This window comes from Puma concolor, chromosome D1 (genome assembly GCF_028749965.1).
Source record: "Puma concolor isolate L17-30 chromosome D1, mPumCon1.1.hap2, whole genome shotgun sequence".
Classification (NCBI taxonomy): domain Eukaryota; kingdom Metazoa; phylum Chordata; class Mammalia; order Carnivora; family Felidae; genus Puma; species Puma concolor.
The window spans coordinates 104,162,924-104,178,366 of record NC_141676.1 but is presented as its reverse complement, the minus strand read 5'-3'; the positions used below and the strand labels follow the sequence as shown (position 1 = coordinate 104,178,366).

The 15,443-nt window shown below is 38.1% G+C and overlaps 1 pseudogene; it reads left to right on the top strand.

Annotated features, from left to right (window-relative positions):
* The window catches only part of LOC112865863 (NXPE family member 2-like), a 136,995-nt pseudogene that overhangs the window by 101,017 nt on the left and 20,535 nt on the right, over positions 1-15,443 (top strand).

Sequence of the window (15,443 nt, the reverse complement as noted above, 5' to 3'; positions counted from 1 at the left end):
CCAGCCTTCCCGCTTTCTGAGCAGAGCTGTTAACTTATGACCTCCCAGACGCTAAGTCGCGCTTGCTGTCGGAACACAGTCCGTCAGGCCCCTCCGCTTTTTGCAAGCCAGACTCGGGGGCTCTGCTTGGCCGGCGAGCCGCCCCTCCGCCCCGGCTCCCTCCCGCCAGTCCGTGGAGCGAGCACCGCCTCGCCGCCCTTCCTACCCTCTTCCGTGGGCCTCTCGTCTGCGCTTGGCTCCGGCGACTCCGTTCTGGTAATCCTCTGGTGGTTTTCTGGGTTATTTAGGCAGGTGTAGGTGGAATCTAAGTGATCAGCAGGACGCGCGGTAAGCCCAGCGTCCTCCTACGCCGCCATCTTCCCTCTCTCCCTCCGACAAACTTTAAAAAAAAAAAATTTTTTTTTTTTCAAACGTTTATTTATTTTTGGGACAGAGAGAGACAGAGCATGAACGGGGGAGGGGCAGAGAGAGAGGGAGACACAGAATCGGAAACAGGCTCCAGGCTCTGAGCCATCAGCCCAGAGCCTGACGCGGGGCTCGAACTCCCGGACCGCGAGATCGGGACCTGGCTGAAGTCGGACGCCCAACCGACTGCGCCACCCAGGCGCCCCTACAAACTTTTAGAGTCATCAAGGAAAAAAAAATATAGGACCCAAATAAAATCAGAATTTAAAGAAAAGTAACAACAGATATTACAGATACACAAAGAATTAGAAGAGACTACTTGAAAAATCACATGCCAACAAAGTGCACAAAGTAGAAGAAATAGATAAATTCCTCAAAATGTATAATTTTCCAAACCTGAGTCAGAAAGAAAGAAAAATATGAAATCAATTACCAGTAATGAAATGGAATCAGTAATTAAAAACTCACAGTGATTCCAGGACCAGATGAGTTCACAGATAAATTCTATCAAACACTTAAAAAAAGAGGGGTTGCTTGGGTGGCTCAGTTGGTTAAGCATCCAACTTCGGCTTGGGTCATGATCTCACAGTTCCTGAATTCAAACCCTACCTTGAGTTCTGCGCTGACAGCGTGGAGCCTGGAGCCCACTTTGAGTTCAGTGTACCCTCTGTAACTCTGCCATTCCCCCACTCATGCTCTGTCTCTCTTTCAAAAATAAAATAAACTTTAAAAGAGTTAATACCTATTCCTTAGACTATTCCAAAAATAAATGAGAAAGGAAAACTTCTAACTACATTTTACAAGGCCAGCATTTCCCCGATGCCTATGTTAGACACACTATTAAAAAAAAAAAAAAAGTACTGGCCAATATCTCTGATGAACAGGATGCAAAAATTCTCAACAAAATATCAGCAAACTGCATTCAACAATACACTATAAAGATCGTTCACAGCAATCAAGTGGGATTTGTTCTGGGGATGCAAGGGTGGTTCAATATCCACAGATCAATTAACATGATAAAACACATTAACAAAATGAAGGATAAAAATCATCTGATGATCTCAATAGATTTAGAAAAAGCACTTGAAAAAATTCATTATTCATGATAAAATTCTCAACAACGTGGGTTTTAGAGAAAATATACCTCAACATAATAATGGCCATAAATGACAAACCCACAGCTAACATCAAACTTAACGGTGAAAAATAGAGCTCTTCCTGTAAGATTAGGAAGACAGCAAGGATGTCAACTTCTGCCAGTTTTACTCAACCTAGTAACAGAAGTCCTAGTCACAGCTATCAGACAGGGAAAAGAAGTAACAGGCATCCAAATTAGTATAGCAGAAGTAAAACTGTCATTATTTCCAGATGACAGGATACAATACATACAAAACCCTCAAGACTCTATCAAATAAACCATTAAAGTCATAAATGAATTCAGTAAAGTTGCAGGATACAAAATATTCAGAAAATGTGTCTTATTTCTATATACTAATAACACATCAGAAATAGAAATTAAGAAAATAATCCTATTTACAAGTACATGAAAAAGAATTAAATTCTAGAAATAAATTTAACCAAGGAGATGAAGGACCTATACTCTGAATGCTATAACGATGGAAGCTTCACTCATGAAAGAAATTAAAGAGGACACAAGTGGAAAGATAGTCCAAGCTAAGGAATTGGAAAAATATTGTTAAAATATCTATACTTCCAAAAGCAATCTACACTTTCAATGGAATCCTTATCAAAATATCAATAGCATTTTTCACAGAACTAGAAGAAATAGTATTAAGTTTGTGTGGATCCACCAAAGCCCTGAATAGCCAGAGCAATCTTGAGAAAGAAGAATGAAGCTGCAGGTATCACAATCCCAGATTTCAAGATATACTAGACAGCTGTAAAAATCACAACACCTTAGTACTAAACCAAAATAGACACACAGATCAATGGAACAAAGTAAAGAGGCAAAAATAAACCCACACTTATACAGTCAATTAATCTACAACCAAGGAGGCAAGGATATACACGGGGAGAAAACAATCTCTTCAATAAATAGTACTGGAAAACTGGGCAGCTATAAGCTAAAGAAATGAAACTGGACCACTCTCATGTCATACACTAAAATAAACTCAAAGTGGATTAAAGACCTAAATGTGAGACCTGAAACCATAAAACTCCTAGAAGAAATCATAGGCATTCATCTCTGACATCAGCTTGAGCAACATTTTCCTACCTGTGTCTCCTCAGGCAATGGAAAGAAAAACAAAAATAAACTATTGGGACTACAACAAAATAAAAAGGGTTTACAGAGCAGAGGAAACTATGAACAAAACTGAATGGGAGAGGATATCTTTAAATGATACATCCAGTAAGGAGTTAATATCCAAAATACACAAAATTATACAACTCCATCTAACCCCCCAACTCCAAATAAAAAATGGGCAGATGACCTGAGTAGGTATTTCTTCAAAGAGGACACACAGATAGCCAGCAGACATATGAAAAGACGCTCAACATCACACATTATCAGGCAAATCCAAGTCAAAATCACAATGAAATATCACCTTGCACTCATCAAAATGGCTAGAGTAAAAAAGATATGAAGTAGTGTGTTGGTGAGGATATGGAAAAAATGTATCCCTTGTGAGCTGTTGCTGGGAATGCAAACTGGTACAGCCACTGTGGAAAACAGTATGGAGGTTTCTCAAAAAATTAATGGTATCTTCCATGAATTTCTGTTTATAATGCAAGGAAAGGGTTGTCTGTTTAATTCTGAGTATTATCATTAGCAAGAAGTCTGAGCTTCCGGTGACCTGATAAACCTACTAGTAAGATTTTTAGCATCAAGAAATTTTTGGATCATGTTTACATTAGCTAGAATAGGAAAAAAACTTAGATTTCTGTTGCTCACAATTTTCTACATAATAGAAAAGGTGCTCACACTAAGAATCAAGAACAAACACGGCCTCATAACAACATTCTGTTTACAGACAAATTTGATTCCTGGTATTAATATATTTAAAGTTGGTTTTCTATTATCATTTTAGGAAACTTAGATTTGATGGATGGGGATATGTGAGATAGCTTTTACATGTGTTGTCACTGTATAAATGAAATTGATCTCTTTTTTAAAAATTAAAACACAGTTCAAAACAATAGAAATACTTTATGATTTACTAATTCCACTACTGGGTTTTACCCAAAGAAAACCAAAACTCTAATTAAAGAAGATACATGCATCCCTATGTTTAATGTAGCATTATTTACAATACTCAAGATATGGAAGCAACTTAAGTGTACATCAACAAATTAATGAATAAAGATGTGGTATATTATAAGTGAAATATTTAGCTGTTAAAAAAGAATGAAGTCTTTCCAGTCATGAAAATATAGAGGGACCTAGAAGATATTATACTTAGTAAAATGTTAGAGAAAGACATATCATACAGTTTTACTTATATGCAGAATATAAAAAACAAGTCAACAAACAAACAAAAAACAACCCAGAAGTGGACATAAATAGAGAAAACTGGTGGTTGCCAGAAGGAAGGGGGTGAAGGATGGACAAAATAGGTGAAGGATATTAAGAGGTAAAAACTTTCATTTATGAAATCAGTCATGAAGATGAAACATATGCCATAGTTAATACAGTTATTAATATTGTAATAAATTTGTATGGTGACATATGATAACCATACTTACTGTGGTGAGCATTTTGTAATGTATAGAATTGTTGTATTACTATGCTATACACCTGAAATACAGTATTGTTCAACTCGAATAAAAAATCACTTATTAAATGCTAAGAGCAATTTGTAAATTAAACTTAAGAACTTATTCTGTATGTGGATAAAATGATAGTTTATTCTTATGCCTTTATAAATGAGTATTCATCTTTTATGATTCATTCTCAAGTATATATAGATTAAACAATATGATTTTTTGGAAATAACCCAGTAAGAAGAGGATGGGAGGTGAATAGCAGTATAAATGAGCTAGGATTGGTCACCATATGACAACTAACTGGACAAAGTAGAAGAAATGGATAAATCCCTCAAAACGTACAACTTCCCAAACCGGAGTCAGAAAGAAATAGAAAAATCTGAAATCAATTGCTAGCAATGAAATGGAATCAATAATTAAAAACTTACAACGATTCCAGGACTAGATGAGTTCACAGATACATTCTACCAAACGTTTAAAAAACAGTTAATACCCATTCTTCTCAAACTATTCCAAAAAATAGAAGAGAAAGGCAAACTTCTAAAAACATCCTACAAGGCCAGCGTTACCTTGATACCCAAGCCAGACAAACACTACAAAAAAAGAAAACTACAGGCTATTGTCTCTGATGAACAAGATGCAAAAATTCTTCACAAAATATTAGCAAACTGCATTCAACAATGCACTGCAAGGATCATTCATGGTGATCAAGTGGAATTTATTATGGGGATGCAGAAACACATTTCTGAAGCTGAGTGATGAGTACACTGCAGGAGTAAGAGTTGCTTACACTACTCTCTGCTTCTGTATGCTTTTAATATCCATAATCAAAAGCTAAAATATCTTAAAAATGATAACATATGGCTTAATATTTGTAATGCCACTAGATTGTACACTTAAAAACTAGGTGTAATGGTAAATTTTGTATGTATGTTTTAACACAAAGAAAAATAGCCCAAAGGAAAAATAATTTAAGAAGATGATCCAGTGATTTGCTATTTATAAGGCATATGCGGAATTAAATAGATGCATCCTATTTTTTTATTTCAACACCAAGGTCTCCTGTGTAAAGAACCCTGCTTTAACAGTGAGGAAATGGAACCCTGTCTAATGCATTATCACACAGGTAGTAATTGGTGATACCAGGAATCAAAACTCAGTGTTTTTACTGGAGCATATAATCACTATATCTGTGATGAAGGAAAAAAAAATCCTGTTTTCTTGGAATATCTGATGTCTTAAGCTGTCTATTCTGAGTCCTTGGCAATCTCATTCTCAATAATACTGAGTTGGATTTCGAAGTTTCAGGTATGACCATTGGCTAATGGAAGAGATCCCAACTCTTCAACTTCAGAGTTTGTCCCATGTATCATTTAGGACCCAGTGTTAGGAAATGGGTCCTGAAGCCAAGAATTTTAACAAGCTCAAGAATATATGTTAGCCGTCAGTAATCAGATGAACGCTCGGATCTTGAAGTTGTGTGTCAAGAATAAGTTACAATTCTTCTTCAAAAACACTAGCAAAAATATATATGCATCCCTATGTTTATCGTAGCATTATTTACAACAGTCAAGATATGGAAGCAGCCCAAATGTCCATCAATAGATGGATAAAGAAGATGTGGTGTGTGTGTGTGTGTGCGTGCACGCGCCATATGCCAAATATATGCCATACAAATAGTATGTGTGTATTATATAAAGGAATATTACTCAGCCACAGAAAGGAATGAGATCTTGCCATTTGCAATGGCATGAATGGGTCTAGGGGGCATAATACTAAATGAAATAAGTTGGGCAAAGACACATACTGTATGCTTTCATTTGTACGTGGGATTTAAGAAACAAATGAGCAAACAAAAGAGACAAAAAAAAATGAACTTTTTAATACAAAGAAAAAACTGGTAATTGCCAGAGGGGAGATGGGGATGAGGGAAAGAGTGAAATAAAAGGGATTAAGGTTACACTTATGGTGATGATCACCAAGTAGAGAATTATTATATTGTACATTTGAAATCAGTTTAACACTGTAGGTTATCCTTCAATTAAAAAAAAAGTTACCATTCTTCAAAACCAACCAGAATGTCTTTATCACCTGTTAGCCTAGACTCTTCTTTAATTTGGTTATTACTTGTATCTTTTTAATGTAAGAACATTAGGATATTCGCTAATATTTTTTTCATGTTTATTTTTTTTTTGAGAGAGAGAGCGGGGGAGGGACATGGAGAGAAAGAGAGAGAAAATCCCAGGCAGGCTCCACTCTGTCAGCACAGAGCCAGAAGCGGGGCTCCATCTCACGAACCCTGAGATCATGACCTGAGCCAGAATCCAGAGTCCAACATTTAACTGAGTCAACCAGGTGCCCCAGAGAATATTTATTACTATAAAAGGATCAGGGAGCAGAACTGCCTAGTTATAATCAATGACTGTCTGTGTCAGATAAAAGGAAACCAAGATAGCTGACTGTCTTTATTAAGTTTGCTCCTCAGAGCTTCTCCAATCCTTTCAAAATATTTAGATTAACCCCTCATTTTTGGACACTAATAGCCTTCTTGCCTCAAGAAATTGTTCTTAAAGCAAGGTTAACAGTTCTGGACTTATGGACACACAGTTTACAGTGTGGAAGTTACAGCTACACAGTTCACAGATACAGTGAAATTAAGATTTTTTAAAAAGAAAAATCCCATAGCAAATATAGCTTTCCCTACCTAAAAGATGGTTTTTTTCCTCCCCTCTGATCACCTCCTTCTAGTCTTTTGAGAATCAAAGGGCATCAGTCCTGTACAGTCATTCTTTCAAGGAAAAAAAAAAGTTTTGATAAATTGTTTACCTACTATATAATTCTCATTTAAAGTCTATAATTCTATAGTTTATGGTACATTATATTATTAATTATAAAAATTATGGTTATAGAGGCCCCTAGGTGGCTCAGTCAGTTAAGCATCTGACTCTTGGTTTAGGCTCAAGTCATGATCTTGCAGTTGTGAGACTGAACCCTGCATCATACTCTGCTCTGGGCATGAAGTCTGCTTAAGATTCTCTTTCTCCCACTGCCCCCCCCCCACCTCAAAAATATTATGGTTATAGATAACATAAAACTTTTCTCTTTTAACCATTGAAGTGTATAAAACAATGGCATTAATTACATTGACAGTATTATGCAACCATCACCACTATCCTTTTCATCACTCCACATGGAGACTCCCATGACCATTAAACTATAACTTCCATTCCTCCACCCCCATGAAGTCATTCTTAACTGTCCCAGGTCAAGTTTGCTACAATCTTTTAGGTACCCATGAAATTTTGCTTATGTGTCTTTCAAGTTACTTACTTTTTTGTAATAAGTATACATGTTTGTTCTTCTCATGAGATTGGCTTTCCTGAGGGTATAATCATATCAGCTAAAAATAACAATTGTAGGTCCCTTTCATAATTAGTAATAATTAAAATTATTATAAAGGTCAGTAAGAGAGCAGAGAGTATCTTTATCATAATAACCAGTAGACTTTCTATCCAGTTGGCAGAATCTAGGCACACCAAAGAATAAAAAATCCAATCACAAAAGATATTTAAAAAATAAAATTAAATACTCAGAAATAAAAGTGTGGAGAACAGTCTAAATTTAGAAGTAATAGAAATAGGTCACAAAGGAATTCTTCACTGCTTTAACTCTAAATGTTAAATATTTCTAAACTGTTGAACAATTAATAAAATATTTTCTGCAAAATTCAGAGATTGAGTGTTAAGATGTTTGTTATATAAGAATCGTCGGGGCGCCTGGGTGGCGCAGTCGGTTAAGCGTCCGACTTCAGCCAGGTCACGATCTCGCGGTCCGTGAGTTCGAGCCCCGCGTCAGGCTCTGGGCTGATGGCTCAGAGCCTGGAGCCTGTTTCCGATTCTGTGTCTCCCTCTCTCTCTGCCCCTCCCCCGTTCATGCTCTGTCTCTGTCTGTCCCAAAAATAAATAAAACGTTGAAAAAAAAAAAAAAAAAAGAATCTTCAACTAAGAAATTGAAAACGTTGACATCAAAATTAAAACAATGGGCAAAGGAAGTAAATGATTTAGCTGAAATATCCTGGTACTAAAAGTCATTTAAAATAGGAAGTCTCCATTTTCGTCTGTAATATTGGCATACGTTTTTAATAGCATTTTATAATTTAATCAAAATACTTAAATTGAGGACAGTTATCCAAGTGCAATCTTGGTGATCATTCATTCAGCTATTCGTTCACCAATCAGAAGATGGATTTTCTAAGGATCTTTCTTTCAGGCAACTATCTAATTAGTAGCATATAATATAGGAGGTGTTTTAATTTTGGCATAATTAAATATATTATTTCAAAAGAATCTTTAACAATTATGACAAAGGCAATAGTGTAACTAGGCTTCAAGCCTTTCTGTATAAATATTAAACAGCAGTTTAATTTGTAGATCTTGTTTCTTAAGTTCCACACAGGAGTGCAATGACATGGTGTTTGTCCTTTTCTGACTGACTTATTTTATTTAGCATTATACCCTCTAGGTCCATCGATGCCGTTTTTTTTTTTTTAATTTTTTTTTTTCAACGTTTATTTATTTTTGCGACAGAGAGAGACAGAGCATGAACGGGGGAGGGGCAGAGAGAGAGGGAGACACAGAATCAGAAACAGGCTCCAGGCTCCGAGCCATCAGCCCAGAGCCCGACGCGGGGCTCGAACTCGCGGACGGCAAGATCGTGACCTGGCTGAAGTCGGACGCTTAACCGACTGCGCCACCCAGGCGCCCCCATCGATGCCGTTTTAAATGGCAATATCTCATTCTTTTTTATGGCTCAGTAATATTCCATTGTGTATATGTACGTCTTCTTTATCCAATCATTTATCAACGGACACTTGAGTTGATGCCATATATTAGCTATTATAAGTCATGTTGCAATGAATATAGGAGTACAAAGATCTTTTTGCAGTAGTGTTTTTATTTTGTTTGGGTAAATACCTAGTAATGGAATTACTGGATCCTATGGCAATTTTTTTATTTTCTTGGAGAAACCTACATATTGTTTTCTACAGCAGCTGTACCAATTGGCATCCCCACTAACAGCACATGATATGGCCTCATCAACACTTGTTATTTCCTGTATTTTTCATTTTAGCCATTCTGACAGGGTGTAAGGTGTTATGTGGAATTTAAAAAACAAAGACCAAAAACCAGATGCTTAAACACAGAGAACAAACTGGTGGTTTCCAGGAGAAAAGGGGATAGGAGGATAGGTAAGATAGATACAAGAGATTAAGAATGAACTTATTTTGATAAGGAGAAATGTATAGCATTTTTGAATCATTATATTGTACACCTGAAACACTGAGTTCTACTTCAATAAAAACAATAAACACATTTTCGGCTAAACAAAAAAAAAAAGGCAATTTAAAAAAATAAAGGAAAAAACAGGCCAATTAACAAACAGGAGTAGATTTCCAACTTTGGCTTCACCTGTATCATTTTAGGCCATGGCTAAACGTACCTCCATGGGGCTTAGGAGACTCCTGGGACCGTAACAGATGATCAGACTTTAGTATATATGCTGCCAAAGGGAGCACAAGATGAACAGAATTTAAACTGGTGATGACATTCTCTTTAGTTACTTTGTTGTCCAAGTGAACACAATGACATTCAGTGTCAGTTAAATATTTTTTATTAAATATTTGTCTTAGTATTCTTGTTGAGGAACACTATATGCAACTTTTGTGCTTTGTGTGTTGAGAAGCTGGAATGGTGTACTGAAATGAGAACATGTAGATTATGACCTGATGAATGAGGGGGCACACGCCACACACGTTGGATCAGCAGGTAGTTCCCTCAGCATCCAAATTCCAAGTTTTTGGGGGGAGTAATAAGATCCACAGAGTCCTTTTGATTAAAGGTGCAGTTTCAATATACTCACACAAAGGAAGTAGAGTTACAGGATTTATTCTTAGAGAGAGCTCCCAATTTACAGTGGTTAGATTTATGATCCTTTGACTTTATGATGGTGTAAAAGCAGTAAGCCTTCAGTAGAAACCATACTTTGGATTTTGAACTTGAAGCTTTTCCCAAGGCTAGGAATATATAGTACAACACACTCTTGAGACCCTCTGCAGCAAGAGTGAACCACAGCCTACGGGCAGCCATGGGATCATGGGAGTCAACAACCCACACACTGACAATCATTCCATACATACAAGCATTCTGTTGTTCACTTTCAGTACAGTATGCGATTAAGTTACCTGAGATATTCAACATTCTTATAAAATAGGCTTTGGATTAGATGATTTTGCCCCACTGTAGGATAATAGAAGTGGTTCACATTTAGGGTGGGGTGGGTAAAGTAAGCTATGTTTTGTAGGTTACATGTATTAAATGCCTTTTTGTCTTATGGTATTTATTATTTCTTAAAGTATTTTTTTTTTATTTTGAGAGAGCACGCAGACAAGTGTGCAAGAGCAGGGAAGGGGCGGACAGAAAGGGAGAGAGAGAATCCCAAGCAAGCTCTGCACTGCCAGTTCACAGACTGATCTCACCAACAGTGAAATCATGACCTGGGCTGCAATTAAGAGTTGGATGTTTGACTGAGTCACCCAGGTGCCCTGGCTTATGGTACTTTTTTCCAACTTAAAATGGACTTATTGGGATATAAACCCTATTATTAACTCAAGGAAAATCTGTACTTAGAAGTCCCAGAAGGGAAGAGGGGTAATTGAGGGGGTGGGGAGTCCTCCATCAAGTAACCAGCAAGCGGGAGATAGGAGAGCAGGGTAGCAAGCACCTATTACTTATAAAGTGGTTGGGGTGGAGATTACTGACTTTTCATGGGCTCAAGCCTAAGTGGTTATTTTACTTTTTTAAGTTTATTTATTTTTGATAGCAAGAGAGAGAGAAGGAGAGAGAGAATCTCTGTGCTGTCAGCACAAAGCCCGATGCAGGACTTCGTCTCACAATCCATGAGATCATGACCTGAGGTGAAATCAAGAGTTGGATGCTTAAACGACTGAGCCGCCCAGCCGCCCCTCTAAGTGGTTATTTTAAAAGGTGTCCAGGAAAAGTAAAAGGTGAACCTAGGGCAGGCACCCCAAACTCAAGTCCTTATCTAAATGTCCAGACTCGTATAGAGCAGGGTTCTACTGTAAAATGTCTGAATAGCAACTCAAAAGAACAAAGTTGTTTTCCTGAAAAGTTATTTTCCTCATCACAGTTTGCTACCAAGACCAATGAGACACCCGTGTATCGTAACAGTCTTCCATACTGCTGGTGGCACTGTAAACTCTTACCTCGAGAGTATGTTTGACAGTCAGTAAGAATAAAAACGCATATGTGCTTTGGCTGATTATTTAATTCAATAATATATAATCTGATACTTCCACCCCTAGGTATTGATCATTAAAAGTCATGTAAAATAGCTATACTCCCGTTGTCCAATATCATTGGCTCCACAAGCCATTTCACATCCTCCTGTAGAATATTATGTGATTATAAATGATCACGAAAACTGATTAACAGTATTAAAATGTTTATACTGGGGTGCCTGTGTGGTTCAGTTCCTTAAGCATCTGACTTCAGCTCAGGTCATGATGTCATAGTTCATGGGTTCGAACCCCAGGTCAGGCTCTGTGCTGACAGCTCAGAACGTGAAGCCTGCTTCTGATTATGTGTCTCCCTCACGCTCTCTGCCCCTCCTCACTCATGCTGTCTCTCACTCTCTCAAAAATAAGTATTAACAAATTTAAAAACTGTTTATAATGATATTACTGCAAAAAGTACTAGTACTAATTTTAATGTGATTACTAAACAAAATACATACATGAAAGAAAAAAGGAAAAGGGGACACAATAAATAAAAAAATACCATAAAAACAGCAAAGCGTAGGCAGGATCATGTTTTTAAAAGTTTGCTGTTTTCCGTATTGTCTATAACATGGCTATGTGATTTTTATAAAGAAAAAATAAGTGAGGATACGGCAAAGGGGCACACTTTAAAATTCAATCACAAAATGATATATACTTATTTTATGTAGTTAATTTTTAAGCCAATGACTTCCAAAAAATCATCTGTTGGTAACAGAGGAAGTCACGTTTCATGGAAATTGATTCTTAAGATTCCAAAATTGAAAACCGTTAGAATCCGTTTTTGGTATGTGTTTATACCAACTGAAATGTGTTTAAGCCGGGCCATAATAATTTATATTGAAAGCAGACTATATTATTTGTTGATAGTACCTTCCTTTTCCCTCAATACTTCAGTTCTTGTTCAGTTTGAGAAGCCCTATTGCCCTGAACCAATGGAACATCTTAATAAAGACCTTACATCTTGAAGTACCACTGGATCCAGCAGTTTGACTAACAGACTGAGCTGAGAATAAAGGGAATCATGGAGAAAGTAAACCAGCTGATCTGACCCAGACGTTTCACCCACATGAACACCACCACCAGGGCTGCACATGGCACAGCCACCATCCTCCAACCTCGAGACACCTATTGCAGGAGGAAGCAGCTAGATATCCTACTGGAGGCAAGGGACCAGTTGGGACACAGGAAGATGTATGGTGGGGATTTCCTGAGGGCCAGGATGTCCTCCCCAGCCCTGAAGGTAGGCGCTTCAGAATAGGTGACAGACTTCAACAACAGCACCTACCTTGTCAGCTTCATTTTGTTTAGGGAGGGCTGGGTCTCTGTCTCTCCTGCTCATCCACCCCAGTGAAGGGGTGTCTGCTCTCTGGAGGGCAAAGAACCAACACTATGACCGAATGATCTCCACAGGCCAGTTTGACAATGGCACCTCCTAGTCTTTGCTCTGTGTGGTCTGAACCTGAACTCGACTGCTCAACTGTGTAAAGACCTGGACTACCAAGACCAAGAGGCCTTCTACTGCATGAAGCCTCCACATATTCCCTGTAGGTATGACTCACATGACCACCAGCGAGGGAAATATTTGCTATCTGAGAAAGGAAGAACCAAGTCTTTTCCACAGGTAACAGGCCTTCACATTCAATAGGCAATACAAAGAGGTAGGCTTAGGTTCAGACCAACCCTGCCTAGAAACTTTTCCTAATCAAGCTCCCTAACACCAAATAAATGTTGATTTGGTTATAATCCTATCAGAGTCGGTTCAGCTGCTGGTATACTCACAGGCCCCATACAGGTCATCTCTACACCTGTGGTTTTTCAACTTTTTTTTTTTTTTTTTTTTTTTTATTTATTTTTGGGACAGAGAGAGACAGAGCATGAACGGGGGAGGGGCAGAGAGAGAGGGAGACACAGAATCGGAAACAGGCTCCAGGCTCTGAGCCATCAGCCCAGAGCCCGACGCGGGGCTCGAACTCACAGACCGCGAGATCGTGACCTGGCTGAAGTCGGACGCTTAACCGACTGCGCCACCCAGGCGCCCCTCTACACCTGTGGTTTTAAGGAGTATAACCAATGAAGCACTTTACATATCCCGATTGTTATCCATTGGTTTGTAATACTTCCAGAGTTGGTAAGAGACCAACTTTTTAAGAGACCAGTGTTTTCTGTAACATATTCTATAGAACAACAATCCTACAGAATATTAGATGCCATGTCAAAAAAAAAGGGGGGGATGAATAATATCATTGGTCTACTTCACCCTGTACATTAAATAAATCACCAAATTCTATGCATTGTACCTCCCACAGAGTTACTGAACCCAGTCATCACTCCATTGCTGTTGCCTCTGTGGAGAAACTATCATTGTACCTCAATTAGATTATTCCACCCATCCCCAGAGCTGGTTTCCTTGTCCACAGTCTTGTTTCCTTCAATCTACTGTATCCAAACTAAGGTTTCTAAAATCTGGATGACTTTTACTTTTCCTTGCTTAAATTCCTGTATGTGACCCGATTGCTCTAAGGGTAAAATCCATACTCTGTTATGTTTACAAGGACTTGCCTAGCTCTAAACCTTGTTGTCTCACCCTTATGCTGCCTTGCTCTGTCAGACAAGCTAAACGTTCATTTCACAAACGGACCATGTGCTCCTTCAACTCTGTAACTGTACAAGTCTTGGTTTAAATAGTACTCTTCCACCTTTGGGTAAAGTGCTATTCCCATATTCTTTCAGTACATTCTGATTTTTTTCCCAATGATAACACTCATTATACTGTTAAATTTCACACATATTTTTATATCTTCTGCTAAATTGTAAGTTCTGTGAAGCAATAACCATAAATTTTTTTGCCATTTATTTATTCAATTTTTAAATAGTTAGGACTTTCTATGTTCCAGACATAACTCTGGGTTGTGGGGAATAAGTTTAGGAATTCCCTCAGTTTGCACCAATGGATTAACATGGTTTAGGATGAAAGAATCCAAGATTAGGTAAACAGGGCACCCCAGTATAGAAGTATAGGAGTAGGAACCCACAGGATGAATGCATCCAAGATTAGGTAATAGACTGCTGGTGAAATTGCCTGGAGCAGAGGTAATTAGCAAAAGAAAGGTGCCATGTTGACCCTGGGGTAGCATGCTCTGTCTTATCCCCTAGGCAAGTTGAGACAAACAGACTCACTCAGCACCTGATACTCACACCAGGATTTTGTTTTGTATTGACCCAAACCCCTAACACTGCATATCTTTGAAAGCCCCTTTCTTTCACACACATGAATTCATGATTACTGTTTCATTGTCTCTTTCTGCACACCCATCACGTTTGTAAGCCTTCTGAACCTAATAAAAACTGAGCAAGGACCCTTACTTGGGGCTCTTATCTCCTCCCAGACATTATTAGCCTCTCTCACATTTAATTTTGCATCCGCTTTCTTGCTGGACAAGAGAGAACTCCAGACTCATTCTGCAACACTGGGTATTTGGAATTCTATATTCTAGTGGAGTAAAAAAACGGCAAGCAACAAGTTGTAACAAAGTCACTAGAATAAGGATTGTTAATGAAATGGTGAGTGCTATTTTAGAAGAGGCAGGTGAGACCTGTTTTGAATACCAACCTGAGAACAGGTGAGTTGAGCAACACCTTGAATGAAGTGAGGAAGTGAGCCAGATGAATTTTGGGGGAAATACCATTCCCTAGAGAGGGTATATGAACTGAGGTAAGAACATGCTGGAATGTTTCAGAAATGGTGAGGGGAACCACTGAGGCTAGAATGCAATGGATGATGGAGCAAGGAGGTCAGATGGGTAGGCAGAGCTTAGAGGCCATCTATATGATAGGAAGCCATTAAGAGTCACCACTTTGTCTCCTAGCCCAGTGATGCCTAACACGTGGAAGGTTCTCAACTGCTGAATGGAAAATAAGTGAAATACAATCAGGGAAAATAATTAAATAGGTGTAT